The 14,257-nt window shown below is 45.0% G+C and overlaps 1 protein-coding gene across 2 annotated transcripts in view; it reads right to left on the bottom strand.

Annotated features, from left to right (window-relative positions):
- The window catches only part of LOC144781424 (inverted formin-2-like), a 273,145-nt gene that overhangs the window by 236,530 nt on the left and 22,358 nt on the right, over positions 1-14,257 (bottom strand). The window lies entirely within an intron of this gene.

Raw genomic sequence — 14,257 nt, 5'->3', positions numbered from 1 at the left:
CCAACACCAGCAACAGACCGCCCGTAGAAGCTGGAACAAGATCACAGCAGACCAGCTCGCCACCTCCCTGAGCCAACACCCTCCTGCCAGCTCAGCGAACCCCAGCCAGGCCGCCGACTACCTCACGAAGTGGATCAGCAACTGCGCGGACGAACTCGCCCCGCTGAGGACCCCGCCTAGCAGACCCGGCAGCAAGAAGGCCCCATGGTTCACCGACGAACTCAAGAGCTCCAAGAAGAACTGCCGAGCCCTCGAGAAAGTCTGGAAAAGGGAACCGACACCGGACAACAGGACCTCCTTCAAACTTGCCACCCGGAAACACCACCAGCTGATCCGCGCCGCCAAGAAAACAGCATTCAAGGACCGGTTGGACAACAACGCACACAACTGCAAGGAACTCTTCAACATCGTGAAAGAGCTTTCCAACCCCAGCGCAGGAAACAACGACATCACCCCATCGCAAGACCTCTGCAACTCCCTCGCCTCATACTTCCACAACAAGATCACGCACACCCACGCACACAAAGCCCTACACGACCAAGGCCCGAGCTACCTCAACAGCCGAGTCAACTTCTACGCTCCCAAACGCCACCTCCGATCAGCCAACCACGCCCTCGCCGCCGTCCCCCGCATCCGAAGAGCGACTACAGGAGGAAGGTCCTTCTCCTACCTGGCCGCCAAGACCTGGAACTCCCTCCCGTCCGACCTGCGCCTGACCCAAGACCACCTCTCCTTCAGGAAGAAGCTGAAGACCTGGCTGTTCGAGCAGTAGCGGCACCCCCCCCCCCCCCAGCGCCTTGAGACCCTACGGGTATGTAGCGCGCTTTATAAGTGTCACTGATTGATTGATTGATTGTCGTATGGTATCTACCCCAATAGTCTTCCCTATGTCACTGAAGGCTAGATGGGACAATGACTGTGTGGACTTCAAAGGCCTGCTACACCACACTAATACTGCAACAGACAGCTACTTCAATATCAACCTATTTCCAAATGAGATTGTGGGAACTCAAAAGGTTGGCCGGTGGTGTGGAACAGATGGTACGAGAGAGAACTCAGAAGATGGTCACCCAGAGGCAGTGTATTCACCTCCCATGGTCTTGGTATGCAGAACTTACAGACCACTTAGATTTGTGGAGTGACAGAAAGGTAGAACATGACACACACTCCATGGGCTCCCAGTGCCAAAAAATCTTTTGCTAGCTCCTATTAGCATGGGATCTTGCAAAGGAAATTGGGGCTCATCCCAGGCAGTCATTCAATAAAGACACCGCTTCACCTGTTTTGCATCAATTATGTGTGGATCCATATCAAACATAATTTGGACTTTTGGCTTCTGGATCCATGCACGAAGGTAATTGCAGGCTGGATTGGTCTTATCTGACCAACCCAACAGCTAAACATTATTTCAAAACACTTGAATAACCATTATACCTCCTTCCAGTCTTATTCAGTCAATATATCTGATGGACAAAACAGGCGAACATTCGCAAAATCCTAGCGAGGGAGTATTGATTTACCATACTCCAGGTACCAGCAATGAGGTACTGTCATTGCTTGACGAGAGAGGTATGGTCACAAACCCACTGTTAAAAAGGAGGAAAGGCCAAAAAGACAACCTTAGTATTTCTATAGAATATTGTATAAAAGAAGAAATCAGTAGTTAGTGGCATTTCTTCACAAAGAAAAAAATCAGAACAATTGCAAAAAGGCCTAATGGCCAGTAGAGTATATTTAGGTAATATTCAAGCACATTCCCTAATTAGTAAATCCCCTAAGTGACTGGATATACAAGGCGCAAAACCAAGACCAGATTACACTGTAGGGAAAAAAGTACAATTCAGGATAATTGCCTCACTAATTCGAATAAGATCCTCTTTCTCCCACAAGAAAGTAACTGTACTACAAAGATATTGCGAATAGGTAATTGAAAGTGGACCATATTTTGCAAAGTGGGAAATCGAGATTAGAAAATGTGATAATGCAAATTATCCAATATTACTGATCTCAAGAATGTCAAAGTAAAATGAACAGTCAGGTGCAATTACAACCAGGATTTCCAGAAGGAATACTGCACTGTTAACGGGAGCCATTAGCCCCCTATTTAACCCTGCAATATCTTTAGGGCTCAAATTCAATCTCAGGGCCACATATCTGCGAACAAATCCCAAAGCGACAAGTCCTAATGGAGGATTAGGCCTGGCTAACGCAAATCCTTACAAAAGGAAAACCTAGGGGAGACTACTGATGATTGAATGCTTCAGCTAAATATCAATTGCCTATTAGTTTATGTACCTGGAATGTGCACAGCCTCTCTAGGTGATCGGAAGATCAAGATACTACAACCTTTTTAAAGAAATGTGAAATATTGATGTTGTAGGAAAGTTGGAAAGAAGCTAGTACCACAATTTTTAGATATCAAGACTTTTCCATCCAAGCCACTCATTCATCTTCACTTGGCCGTGCAAAAAGGGGCTCACAATGTACTCCTGCTGCAGGGCTCTGTCTCTGCCGTGCCCAAACATGCGTGGTTGGGAGAAGGAAGATTTCTTTCCAGAACGCCTGACCATGAATGGCTGAATCAAAGTACTGAAGGTCCCACAAGGTCATCTTGGACCCCAAATCATCATTTGAGGTATTGGGCTATCAAAGAGGAAGAGGATCTGGAGGGAGCACAGGCTTAATGACGTATAGCTGGCAACGTGCTCCAGCCCACCACGTTTAGAGTGGCAGCCCAAGAGATTACAATGGGTCTTACATTGAGACTTCCCTCATGTCTAGAGTGCGAGCGCTTCTACAGGCTTAATTTTCCGTTAACTGCAGGCCACATGTTTCCTGGACAGATATCTCCGGCACACCTGTAGTGTAGGCTGTGCCTGCGACAAGTTTGGTTTTCAGTCAAGTACAAGACACATTTCCTGGACAGGCATCTCAGGCACACCGACTTTGGGTGGCCCCTACAAGGTTCACATGGAATAGACTCTCACACAGGGAAATACGCCCCAGCACCTCCTACCTGATGATTTTTTAACTTTAAATTTAATTACCCGTGTTCTCCTAATTCAAGCCCACAATATGCTATACAATACTGGATTATGCGTTAACAGTTCTGACATTGCTTCGCACAGAAGCAGCCATATTATGTCCTGCCCAGGGCCCAGAAATCCTTACAATGAGAGAAGGTAGAGATGGAGGGAGGAAGAGAGGTAGAGGTAGGCAAAAAGAGGTTGAGGTATAGAAACAGAGGTGAGACACAAAGTATCACCTTCCCGGGGGGAGGGGGGGCGCAAGAGGGGAGGTGGCATGGGCAATCAGTCTCTTTACCCATTCTTTAAAATATTTCCAACCCTAAGGTTCTGCATATAAATTGTGGTATGTATTATAGCTGAATTTGCTTTTCCCTATAGACAGCGAGGAGATGTACAGGACCTGCCTCATAATACACTCCATTTAATGCTTAATGACAAACAATGGGAAAAGTATTCCATCAGGAGAGCAGAGTTTGAGCCTTTAATGGGAAGTGGGATATACTATTTGTGTCCCTGTCACAGCACAAGAATATGATGAACAATTACATGACCATGGATGACTATGCCAGCATGCCCACACTTGATGGGGGCCTAGAAAATGTAATCCCACGCAGGCTGTTCCCAATGATGGATGCCTGCTTGTGAACAGGTTAGCACCACAGACCGGCATGGCCATCTGTCATTGATTGTATTGACAAATGTCAATAAAATCAATTTCACTAAACACCGTTTCACTTTAGGTCACTCTCTTAATTGACATTTTTTGATTACCTATGTTCTCATTTCAACTCTGCTCCTATTCAAATCAACATTATATTCATATTTTCTCAAGTAAACCATTTTCGCTCCAAGCATACTAGGGACCAATGAACTAGGTTGTTATTTAGTCATGAATATAAAAATTATACAACTGAGAGTTTCAGAGTTAGAATAGTTTATGCCCTGCATGCGTATAGCACAGTTTTACGATGCGATTTTAGTGCAAAGTGTCTAAAAGTGGATTATGTTGAACCAGTTTGGGTGGAATATTGGTGCACTTTCGCAAGGTGTGTCATATTAATACCTGCATGTCAGAGTGCATGTTATGAACACACCCTTGAATTAGCAAATAGCAGTAAAACAACAATCAGTGGGTGTGGAGTAAACAGAAGTCTGCATATCAACACCATTTGCATAAGCTTTGCCAATAGCATCCTTTGTGCACTTTTACTATTTAACTAATTCTACTCTACCAAATGATACAGGAAATATTGAATACATTTCAAATTACACCTCCTTGTAGGACACAAGTATGTGCAAGGATTAAAAAACTAAGGCTGGGATTAAATTAAAATAATGCATCTATTTAATATTTAGCTATTTTAACCCATTCCGCGCTGCGTGAATGTTTGCGCTGTGCTGGCGTTTTGAGTGAGCGGAGTTCGGACCGCCCCCAGGCCGTCCTCCGCACACGCCCACCGTGACATCGGACGGTCGGGGGCCGTACCAAGCACACAAGGGGTTTAAACACCTTGATACAATAGGAACTCCAATGCTATTTAGTATAATGGTTAAAAAAAACGAAAATAACTACAGCTTGGACAAAAGGATCCGATGAACTCGATTGGTTTCATTATGGGAACACATTCAAGTTTTCATTTTTTAACTGCCCTCTTTATGTCCAATATTAAATAATAGTCTGAAATATGAAAATGTATTTCATACCACAAGCTTTATTCTATCTGCTAGTGATGTTTGCAATATCTGGGCAAAATAGTTATCGCTTTAAACACTCATATGTAGCAATCATATATGGCTTTTCTCCCCATGTGGAGTGGTTCTAACTTTTGATCGAGAAACATCTTCAAAGCAGCATATCTATGATGTGTAGTGTGAGAAGCTAGAATAGACTCTCACACAGGGAAATACGCCCCAGCACCTCCTACCTGATGATTTTTTAACTTTAAATTTAATTACCCGTGTTCTCCTAATTCAAGCCCACAATATGCTATACAATACTGGATTATGCGTTAACAGTTCTGACATTGCTTCGCACAGAAGCAGCCATATTATGTCCTGCCCAGGGCCCAGAAATCCTTACAATGAGAGAAGGTAGAGATGGAGGGAGGAAGAGAGGTAGAGGTAGGCAAAAAGAGGTTGAGGTATAGAAACAGAGGTGAGACACAAAGTATCACCTTCCCGGGGGGGGGGGGGGGGCGCAAGAGGGGAGGTGGCATGGGCAATCAGTCTCTTTACCCATTCTTTAAAATATTTCCAACCCTAAGGTTCTGCATATAAATTGTGGTATGTATTATAGCTGAATTTGCTTTTCCCTATAGACAGCGAGGAGATGTACAGGACCTGCCTCATAAGACACTCCATTTAATGCTTAATGACAAACAATGGGAAAAGTATTCCATCAGGAGAGCAGAGTTTGAGCCTTTAATGGGAAGTGGGATATACTATTTGTGTCCCTGTCACAGCACAAGAATATGATGAACAATTACATGACCATGGATGACTATGCCAGCATGCCCACACTTGATGGGGGCCTAGAAAATGTAATCCCACGCAGGCTGTTCCCAATGATGGATGCCTGCTTGTGAACAGGTTAGCACCACAGACCGGCATGGCCATCTGTCATTGATTGTATTGACAAATGTCAATAAAATCAATTTCACTAAACACCGTTTCACTTTAGGTCACTCTCTTAATTGACATTTTTTGATTACCTATGTTCTCATTTCAACTCTGCTCCTATTCAAATCAACATTATATTCATATTTTCTCAAGTAAACCATTTTCGCTCCAAGCATACTAGGGACCAATGAACTAGGTTGTTATTTAGTCATGAATATAAAAATTATACAACTGAGAGTTTCAGAGTTAGAATAGTTTATGCCCTGCATGCGTATAGCACAGTTTTACGATGCGATTTTAGTGCAAAGTGTCTAAAAGTGGATTATGTTGAACCAGTTTGGGTGGAATATTGGTGTACTTTCGCAAGGTGTGTCATATTAATACCTGCATGTCAGAGTGCATGTTATGAACACACCCTTGAATTAGCAAATAGCAGTAAAACAACAATCAGTGGGTGTGGAGTAAACAGAAGTCTGCATATCAACACCATTTGCATAAGCTTTGCCAATAGCATCCTTTGTGCACTTTTACTATTTAACTAATTCTACTCTACCAAATGATACAGGAAATATTGAATACATTTCAAATTACACCTCCTTGTAGGACACAAGTATGTGCAAGGATTAAAAAACTAAGGCTGGGATTAAATTAAAATAATGCATCTATTTAATATTTAGCTATTTTAACCCATTCCGCGCTGCGTGAATGTTTGCGCTGTGCTGGCGTTTTGAGTGAGCGGAGTTCGGACCGCCCCCAGGCCGTCCTCCGCACACGCCCACCGTGACATCGGACGGTCGGGGGCCGTACCAAGCACACAAGGGGTTTAAACACCTTGATACAATAGGAACTCCAATGCTATTTAGTATAATGGTTAAAAAAAACGAAAATAACTACAGCTTGGACAAAAGGATCCGATGAACTCGATTGGTTTCATTATGGGAACACATTCAAGTTTTCATTTTTTAACTGCCCTCTTTATGTCCAATATTAAATAATAGTCTGAAATATGAAAATGTATTTCATACCACAAGCTTTATTCTATCTGCTAGTGATGTTTGCAATATCTGGGCAAAATAGTTATCGCTTTAAACACTCATATGTAGCAATCATATATGGCTTTTCTCCCCATGTGGAGTGGTTCTAACTTTTGATCGAGAAACATCTTCAAAGCAGCATATCTATGATGTGTAGTGTGAGAAGCTAGGCTGGTATATGATGTCCACTAATGTAAGTGGGCGCCTTGCACCAGTCCAGACAACCCTTACGGTGGTAGAGAGTTTTCTAAGGTCGTCTAAGATCTCTTAAAGTGGTAGCTTTGGAGTGCAGCCTTCAGGCTTAGTCTAGAAGGAGCGTAAAGCAGCATGTTTTAGCAGAACGCAATCATATAGTATAGATTAAGTTAAAAAAACAAGGTATTTATAAAAATATGTATTTAATGTATAATACTCTAAAACATGTAGATATCTCCTACCCGGAGATAATCACAATGCACACAATATGTTGCAAAGAAACGCAGTAAATACCACAGATACACAGTGGGCCCCGGGGTGGAGGGCAAACCATATACTAAGAAAGTGGTATAAGAACCACAACTCGGTTTAACACAGTGGGCCCCGGGGTGGAGGGCAAACCATATACTAAGAAAGTGGTATAAGAACCACAACTCGGTTTAATACAGGGTCGAGAGGACATAGAAGTGCTGGGGATCCAAGGAACCAGCCAAAGAGTGACTAGGAACATCAGGGAGAGCGTGTGCAGCGTGAAAACACGACTGCGTACTCCGTGCAACTCTACGTGTAAGTAGTGGTTGGATTGTTAAAGATTAAGGACCCTTCCCAGTGGACCTGAAGAAACCCTGTGAAAGACAGAAGGTTGGAGAGCCAGCCCATCCGTTGATACCCTAGTACCCAGGTTACCTACACTAGGGAAGCTGGGTGCATACGTGTGAAGTGGTGTCGAAACCCGCCATCGAACCCAATAGAGGACTTCAGGAAAGTGCCTCTGCTGAAGAAGGAGAATGTGTCCGGTGGAATCGAAAGGTGGATTCTAGATGAGAGGTACCTGCAAGCAGAGGGACAGAGTCTATGTCACTCAGGAGCGACCAGGAGAAATGGAAGCTAAATGCCCTCCGAAGTCCGGTGTTGCAGGATGGGTGAAGAGGACCTGGATTCTACAGCTGTGAAGACCAGGCAAAGCTGAGGAAGACCAGGTGCCAGGCATGAGCTGTTGCACGGAAAATGTAGAGTACTGAGGTGTCACTGTCCAGCGGGAGCACCCATAAGCCTTGGCAGATGCAGCAAACGCAGTAGTTTAAGAAGGAGCAACGTCAGGACAAGCAAGGTCCAGGGGACTCAACACAAGCAGGTGAGTCAGAGTATGCCCAAGCAGGGAAGCCCAAAAGAAACAAAGGTGACCCTCAAATTTACCTACAGGCCTGAGGCACTGGAGTAGCGATAGGACCTCGAGCTGTTCACCAAACGATAAAGACCATGGTGCACAAGATGCAGTGTGGCTGAAGATTCTGGTCACTGGAGGTGCTTCAGGTTGGGTCTACTTGGAGCCCGAAGATCTTCTTGGAAGGAAGCTAACAAGTCTTTGCAAATGCAAGATGACAGTACACAGGGGCTCGGTTGTTGCAATCTCCTCCCCGAGGGATACTGGGCTCAAACTTGGTGAGAGGGCAGGGCAGGACTCGGGAGCTGTGGAAAACCACCACCTGTTTGCAGAACCTTACAGAGTCTGGAGGAGCTCAGGATCAGCAGACCGGTCGACTTAGTTGCGGTGCCTACAAATGCAGGGGAGTGACTCCTTCACTCAAAGGGAGATTCCTTCAGGTGCCTTTGATGCCCACAGGCCTTGGAAGGTTGCTGTATGGTGCACAGTCACAGACGGTGCAGCGGACTGAAAGTGAGACGAAGATGAGACCAAACAAATACCAGCGAAGTCCAGAGTGCCCAGATGGTAGAAGAAGTGGTGTCTGATCTGAATCTTGCCCCACAGCAAATCTAGGGACCTACACCCAGGTAAGCCCTCAAGTACCCTAAGGAAAGAGTTGGGATGATTCAAGGGACACTCTCAGGGGAGGAACTGGACGGGGGGGGGATTACTTTGATGTCCTCAGTCCAGTTTCCCGCCAGGGTGGGAGCTAATGGCTCCCAGAACTTGTTTGAATTGGACTATGCACGTGGACACCAAATGTGCCCCTCATGTAGACTGAGTGATGCTGGCAAGGGCACCCACCCTTCACCTATAAACTAAATCCTGTCTTGGAGGCGGTCACACCTCCCTGTTACAGGATGCCAATTGTCCTGCCTTCTCCTGCTCAAGCTTGGCTCAGCAGAAGAAGGGCATAATCGTGTCTCGGGTCGGCAGCAACCATTTTGTGCTGTCAGAACCAAGAAGGCTGGTACCAGAAACACAGAGCTTAACGGAGGGTTCTTCCACTGCTTGGAATCATACCTCCCACGCCGTTTACGGTGTGGGGGTATAATTCCATCATGTTTGATAACAAACATGATAGGATTTGCTGTCGCCTCTTTTTAGATGGTCATCGCGTAATTACGCGGTGCCCCTCTATATAGGATATGGCTACTTCACTGACAACCCGGGAGAATAGACTTCATGTGCTGTAGGGGTGTACTGCTCATGCAGGGGCACCCTCTCACTTAGAACCAAGCACCCTGCCTTCAGGATTGCAAAGGCCTGCTAGAGGGGTGACTTGTAGGTTTTAAGGGCAGTGACCCTAGATATAGAAAACCTATATCTTTAGTAAGTGGTGCTAGCACCAGCTTACATAGGCTGCAATGGCAGGCCTGTAGTTCCATTTTGAATGGTTTCCCATGGGTGCCATAATGCATGCTTCAGCCCATTGGGGACCTCTGGGGTACCTATTCCCTGGGTACCGGAGTACCATATCCTAGGGAATTACAAGGGTACCCCATTATCCAATCTGGGATGTACCCAAGTACTGAATATGACAATTTAGGGAGAAAGCAGATATACTGGGGTCCTGATAAGCAGGGACCCAGTCAGACTAGTCAATACCAGTGTGGGTAAACATAGAAGCAGATCCTACTTTACTACACGTAGTAAGTAGCCCAAATTCATATTTTGTTTTAAAAAGCATAGCCATTACATTTTTTTAAGTGGCCTATATATAGCTGAAGGAGAGTAACACTAAAATCAAGTGTGCTTGTTGAACATTGGATAGGACACCTTTAAGACTGGAATGAAATGGGTCTAATTACAAAGCCCTAACAAATTGAATAATTTTTAATAATAGGGCAATGATGGGAGTGAACAAAATAGTACGAGGATTGCCACCAAAAGTTAAAACAGGAGAGGATGTGTAGGAAGCTGGCACTCTATATAGTGTACTAAAACAAAGGACACGGTGCAGAGAGTCCAGTGAGTCCCTTGTTGGTTTACGGAGGCAAAAGTAGATAATACTAATGCTCTATTTGTAGTAGTGTGGGCGAGCAGTTCAGCTTCTCAGAGGGTAGTGCTAAGCATTAGCTGTACTCACTGAGGCAATAAATGAGACACACACACTCAAGAATAAATCTGAGGCCAATGTATTTTTTTTAAACCAAGAACTTTGATATACAGTAAGGACTTTCAGAGTTATGATTTTTAAGAGTTCGGAAAATATATTACTTTTGTTCGTAATTACGCACCATTGAAGTCAATAGGGAAGAGCAGAAAAATGCATTTAAATCAGGCAATATTTTCAATAAGTCCCCTTTCTCCCTTTAGGCCGATAGCTGGACCAGGTTCGAGCAGTACCAGGAGATCGGGAGCGTCCCGGATTCGGCTGCGAGCCTGGTGCAGGAGATATTAGTAGCTGGTGAGCTACGACGAAGATAGCCACCTGGAAAGACACTGCACTGGAGGGCTTGGAGGTAATTTCGGTGGGTCCCACTGGAGGGAGGTCGCTAGGGCCGCAGGACCACAGTTAGAGGCCGTTGGGGCTGGGTGCACAGCAGATGTGTCAGCCGGGCGTTGTGCGTCATGAAGTCCTCGCGGTTAGGAGCCGGCAACTTGGAGAGGCAATTTCAGGACAGCTGGGGCACTCAGGATGCGGGTCCAAGGTGTCTTGGCATTCCTCAACGCGTGCTTGCCCCTGGAATAGTTGGAGCCCGGAATGGACTCTTTGTCTCACTGTTTGCTGCAGGGGGTACGGCATCCCGGGTATTGGTACGGTGCAGCCCCCGGTAGGTTCTGGTGTCTCCAAACTTAGTGGGGAGACAGATCTGACCCTCTTTTGGTGCAGGTGCTGCATCAAAGTCGTCGAAGAACAGCATATCAACAAAACAGACTCAGCACAATCGGTGCCTACTGTGGGCAGGGGAGTGATAGCTTCACTCCTAGTGAGGTTCTTGGTGATTTTTCAAAGGCTGGAGGGACTCAGGGGTTCTTGGAGTCTTCACAGGTTCAGGATGACATAGCACACTGAGATTGCCAACTCCTAAAAGCAGCAGGCAGGGTTTTGGAATAATTTCTTCTGCAGCAGGGCTTCAGTTCTCGGGCAGCAGGTCTTCTTTGTGCTTTTCTTCTTGTCGGTTGAATCTCAGTTTCAGGTCTAAGGATGCAACCTAAATACTAGATTTAGGGGCATTAAAGGGAGTGACAGGTGGGAGCCAGTGGGCTACCTACCTTTAGGGTTTCTACACCCTCTAAGTGACAACTTTCCTGCCTGTCCTCCCACTAAACGTGAAGCAGGACAGGGAGGGCTGGCATTCCCCACTATCTGGGGAATCCTGGGCTGAACTTCAAAAGGTAGCAATGCCTTTGAAGCTTCCCCCTCTGGAAGGTCAATCTGGCCTGAAGGAGTTTTGAAGCACCTCCCCCCAGAGCAGGCTTTGTTTCTAGCCTCTGAGGGCATGGGCTCTCACTCCATGAGGTCAGAAACATGACTGGTGGTGGCAGGCTACCTATGGATATTCAGAAACTACACCAGTGCTTGGTAGGTTTATATGGGAACCTTTAAAAGTTCTTCAGTGTGCATTTAATAATAAATCCCTCACTGGCATCAGTGAGGATTTATTAAGACAAGATGTTTGGTACCAAACAATTTAGGGTAAATGAAGCCATCGTGGAGCTAGGAAATTAATCTTGACAAGTTCCCAGCCAATGTACTCATTATGGACTCCCTGTGCACTTACCAATTCTAAGAAAGGCTCAAATATCGTAGAGTCAGGTCTGTTCATGCAGATATGTCCACACATCGGGTATAGTGCACCCTGCCTTAGGACTGCAAGGCCTGCAATAGGGGTGACTTACCTATACCTCATGCAGTGTATGAGGGCATGGCACACACAGCTGTGTACCATGTAGACTGGGTTTTCTCTGCACCAAGACACATAGCCTGCAGTGGCAGTTTGCATGGATTTGGTGAGTGATATCCAGGGAGGCACAATTTGTGCTGCTTCCCCTGTGGACCCTCTTTTGTGCCCATGCCATAGGTTCCAGTGGTACCATTCACTAGGGACTTACAGGGGTGGCTGAAGTTGTGCCAATTGGGGTACAGTTTTGGAAAGATATCTGGCACCGAGAACCTGGTTAGCAGGGACCCAGTGCACTTACAGATCGAAACCACATGAGGCATCAAGCAAAAAGTGGGGGCTAACCATGTCAAAAGAGGCACTATCCTGCATGGTGCAAGAGAAAGTACAACTTACCTCAAAAGGCTCGAATTACATCAAAATTAGCATGTCAACCTTATAAAACTCCATATTTGCCAAGATGCGAAGAGGGGTGGAAGGTTAACTTAAAGGTACTGACTTTAACACAGGACATCAGATGACAAGCATTGTTGGAACTGACTTTACAGGGTGTTTATGTGACACTAGGAAAATCACTAAACAAAAGAAAGTGGAGCTATGGACCAGGCCCTATGGTGGTTTGGTGAAGGCTGGTAAGTTGAGACAGTTATTGGAGTTGGTGGGAATGCATGGAGGTGGGTTCATGGCAATTTGGGATGGATATGTGGGTTGATAATGGGAATAATTGGAAAGGAAGGTGGTGCATGGCAATAAAATTGAAGTATAACCAAAATGAGTTATTTGAGAGCTATTAATGAAATGTGTGTTAGTTCTGCTTAGTTCCTCCCTGCACAGACACACTGACTACAGATGAAAGTGGTTGTGCAAAGCCCTTCTGATGCCCATTCACCCCATACATTTGACCTGCCATCAGTGATGTCATTTACTATGTCATGAGTGATGCACTAAGTGAAGTCATAAGCAATGCAAGGTGGGGGCATAGTAAACTAACTGGTTAATCAGTATTTTTTTGTTTTCAAACAATAGATTTTATAATATAAAAAAAGCTTACCTAGAATGTCACTTTAACCTTTGATTTTTTCAGTGAATTTCACTTTATTTTTTTTATCATATTCACCCAAATCCCTCATTGAGAATACTGTTTGGCCATGCACAGAAGAAGGAGGTTGGTTGAATGGCCAGGCTTGTGTTCATGCCCAGCATTCAACCCTCTGCTGGAGGCCAACCCCTGCCGCTTACAGCCTTCAGCTGTGTGCAGAGTGTAGTTGGCTGCAGGGTCTGGCATGCCGCCAGGTCCTGCACGCAATGCCCCATTGCTGGTTACCGCCCATGGTCATGCAAACCTTACAGTACACTTACCCCTCATTTTTTTCATGGTACTCCAACAGGCCACACAGACGAGACGGTACGGGCTAGGTCCCGCAGAAACTCACGTGGCCACTCTGGGTCCAGCAGGAATACTGCATCATGAATATATTTTTTTTCTTTGTCCCCAGGTGTGTGCCTCTGCGACCCTCCTTCTACACACACACACAAACACACACACACACACACACACACACCAGGGGTCAGGGTATCCCTACATTGCACATTTATGGCTTTTTCTTTTTTACTTCAGGACACAGGGACATAGTCCCAGTGTCCTATAATGCAGGCCAACATATTTCTATTTATGTGGTGGCCAGCCAATAAGATTAATCGGTACTGTGAGACCAGGTCAGTTCCACAGTACCCAAGTGGCAGACAGATTAGAAAAAGTCCTCCCAACCAATCAGGTAATTTTTCAAATTTAGGGTAATGCTGTAGTCCTGTGTTACCAAACATCTAGTTATACCACTAACATTGTAACCTTAATTTCTTTAAAAACGGCTAAACAGATTTTCTCCAAATCTCAAAAAGCGCAATTTGTGACTAAAGATCTAGCTTTCCACAAATTTGGCGTCATTCTGTTCAGCCATTTTTTGTTCATGCTTCTTAAAATTCCTGTGAGAAATTGAATGGTAAAAACATATTTTGGTCCCCCATCCACCCATTTTTCTGATCCCCTCTTGACAAACAAAATGCTCTTCCTGGAAACTCAGACCTACCTATAACTACACAATACTAAGTTGCTGATAGTGACTGCAGTTTGATCTGAACTTCTATTGAAAAGCTCTCTTTTTTAGGTCGAGCATTCAAGACCTCATATATACTTTAGTATATAGTTATACGAGTATGTACTTTGTGGGCTCTGGAGATCATATCAATAAAACAGTTTCCGTTGGACTACACTCTAAGAAAAACTAATACGACTGGCCACATCAACTGGTATTAGTCATAACCACA

This window comes from Lissotriton helveticus, chromosome 9 (genome assembly GCF_964261635.1).
Source record: "Lissotriton helveticus chromosome 9, aLisHel1.1, whole genome shotgun sequence".
NCBI classification, from domain to species: domain Eukaryota; kingdom Metazoa; phylum Chordata; class Amphibia; order Caudata; family Salamandridae; genus Lissotriton; species Lissotriton helveticus.
Note: the sequence above shows the minus strand (reverse complement) of the source record. Positions and strands in the feature narration are given on the sequence as shown.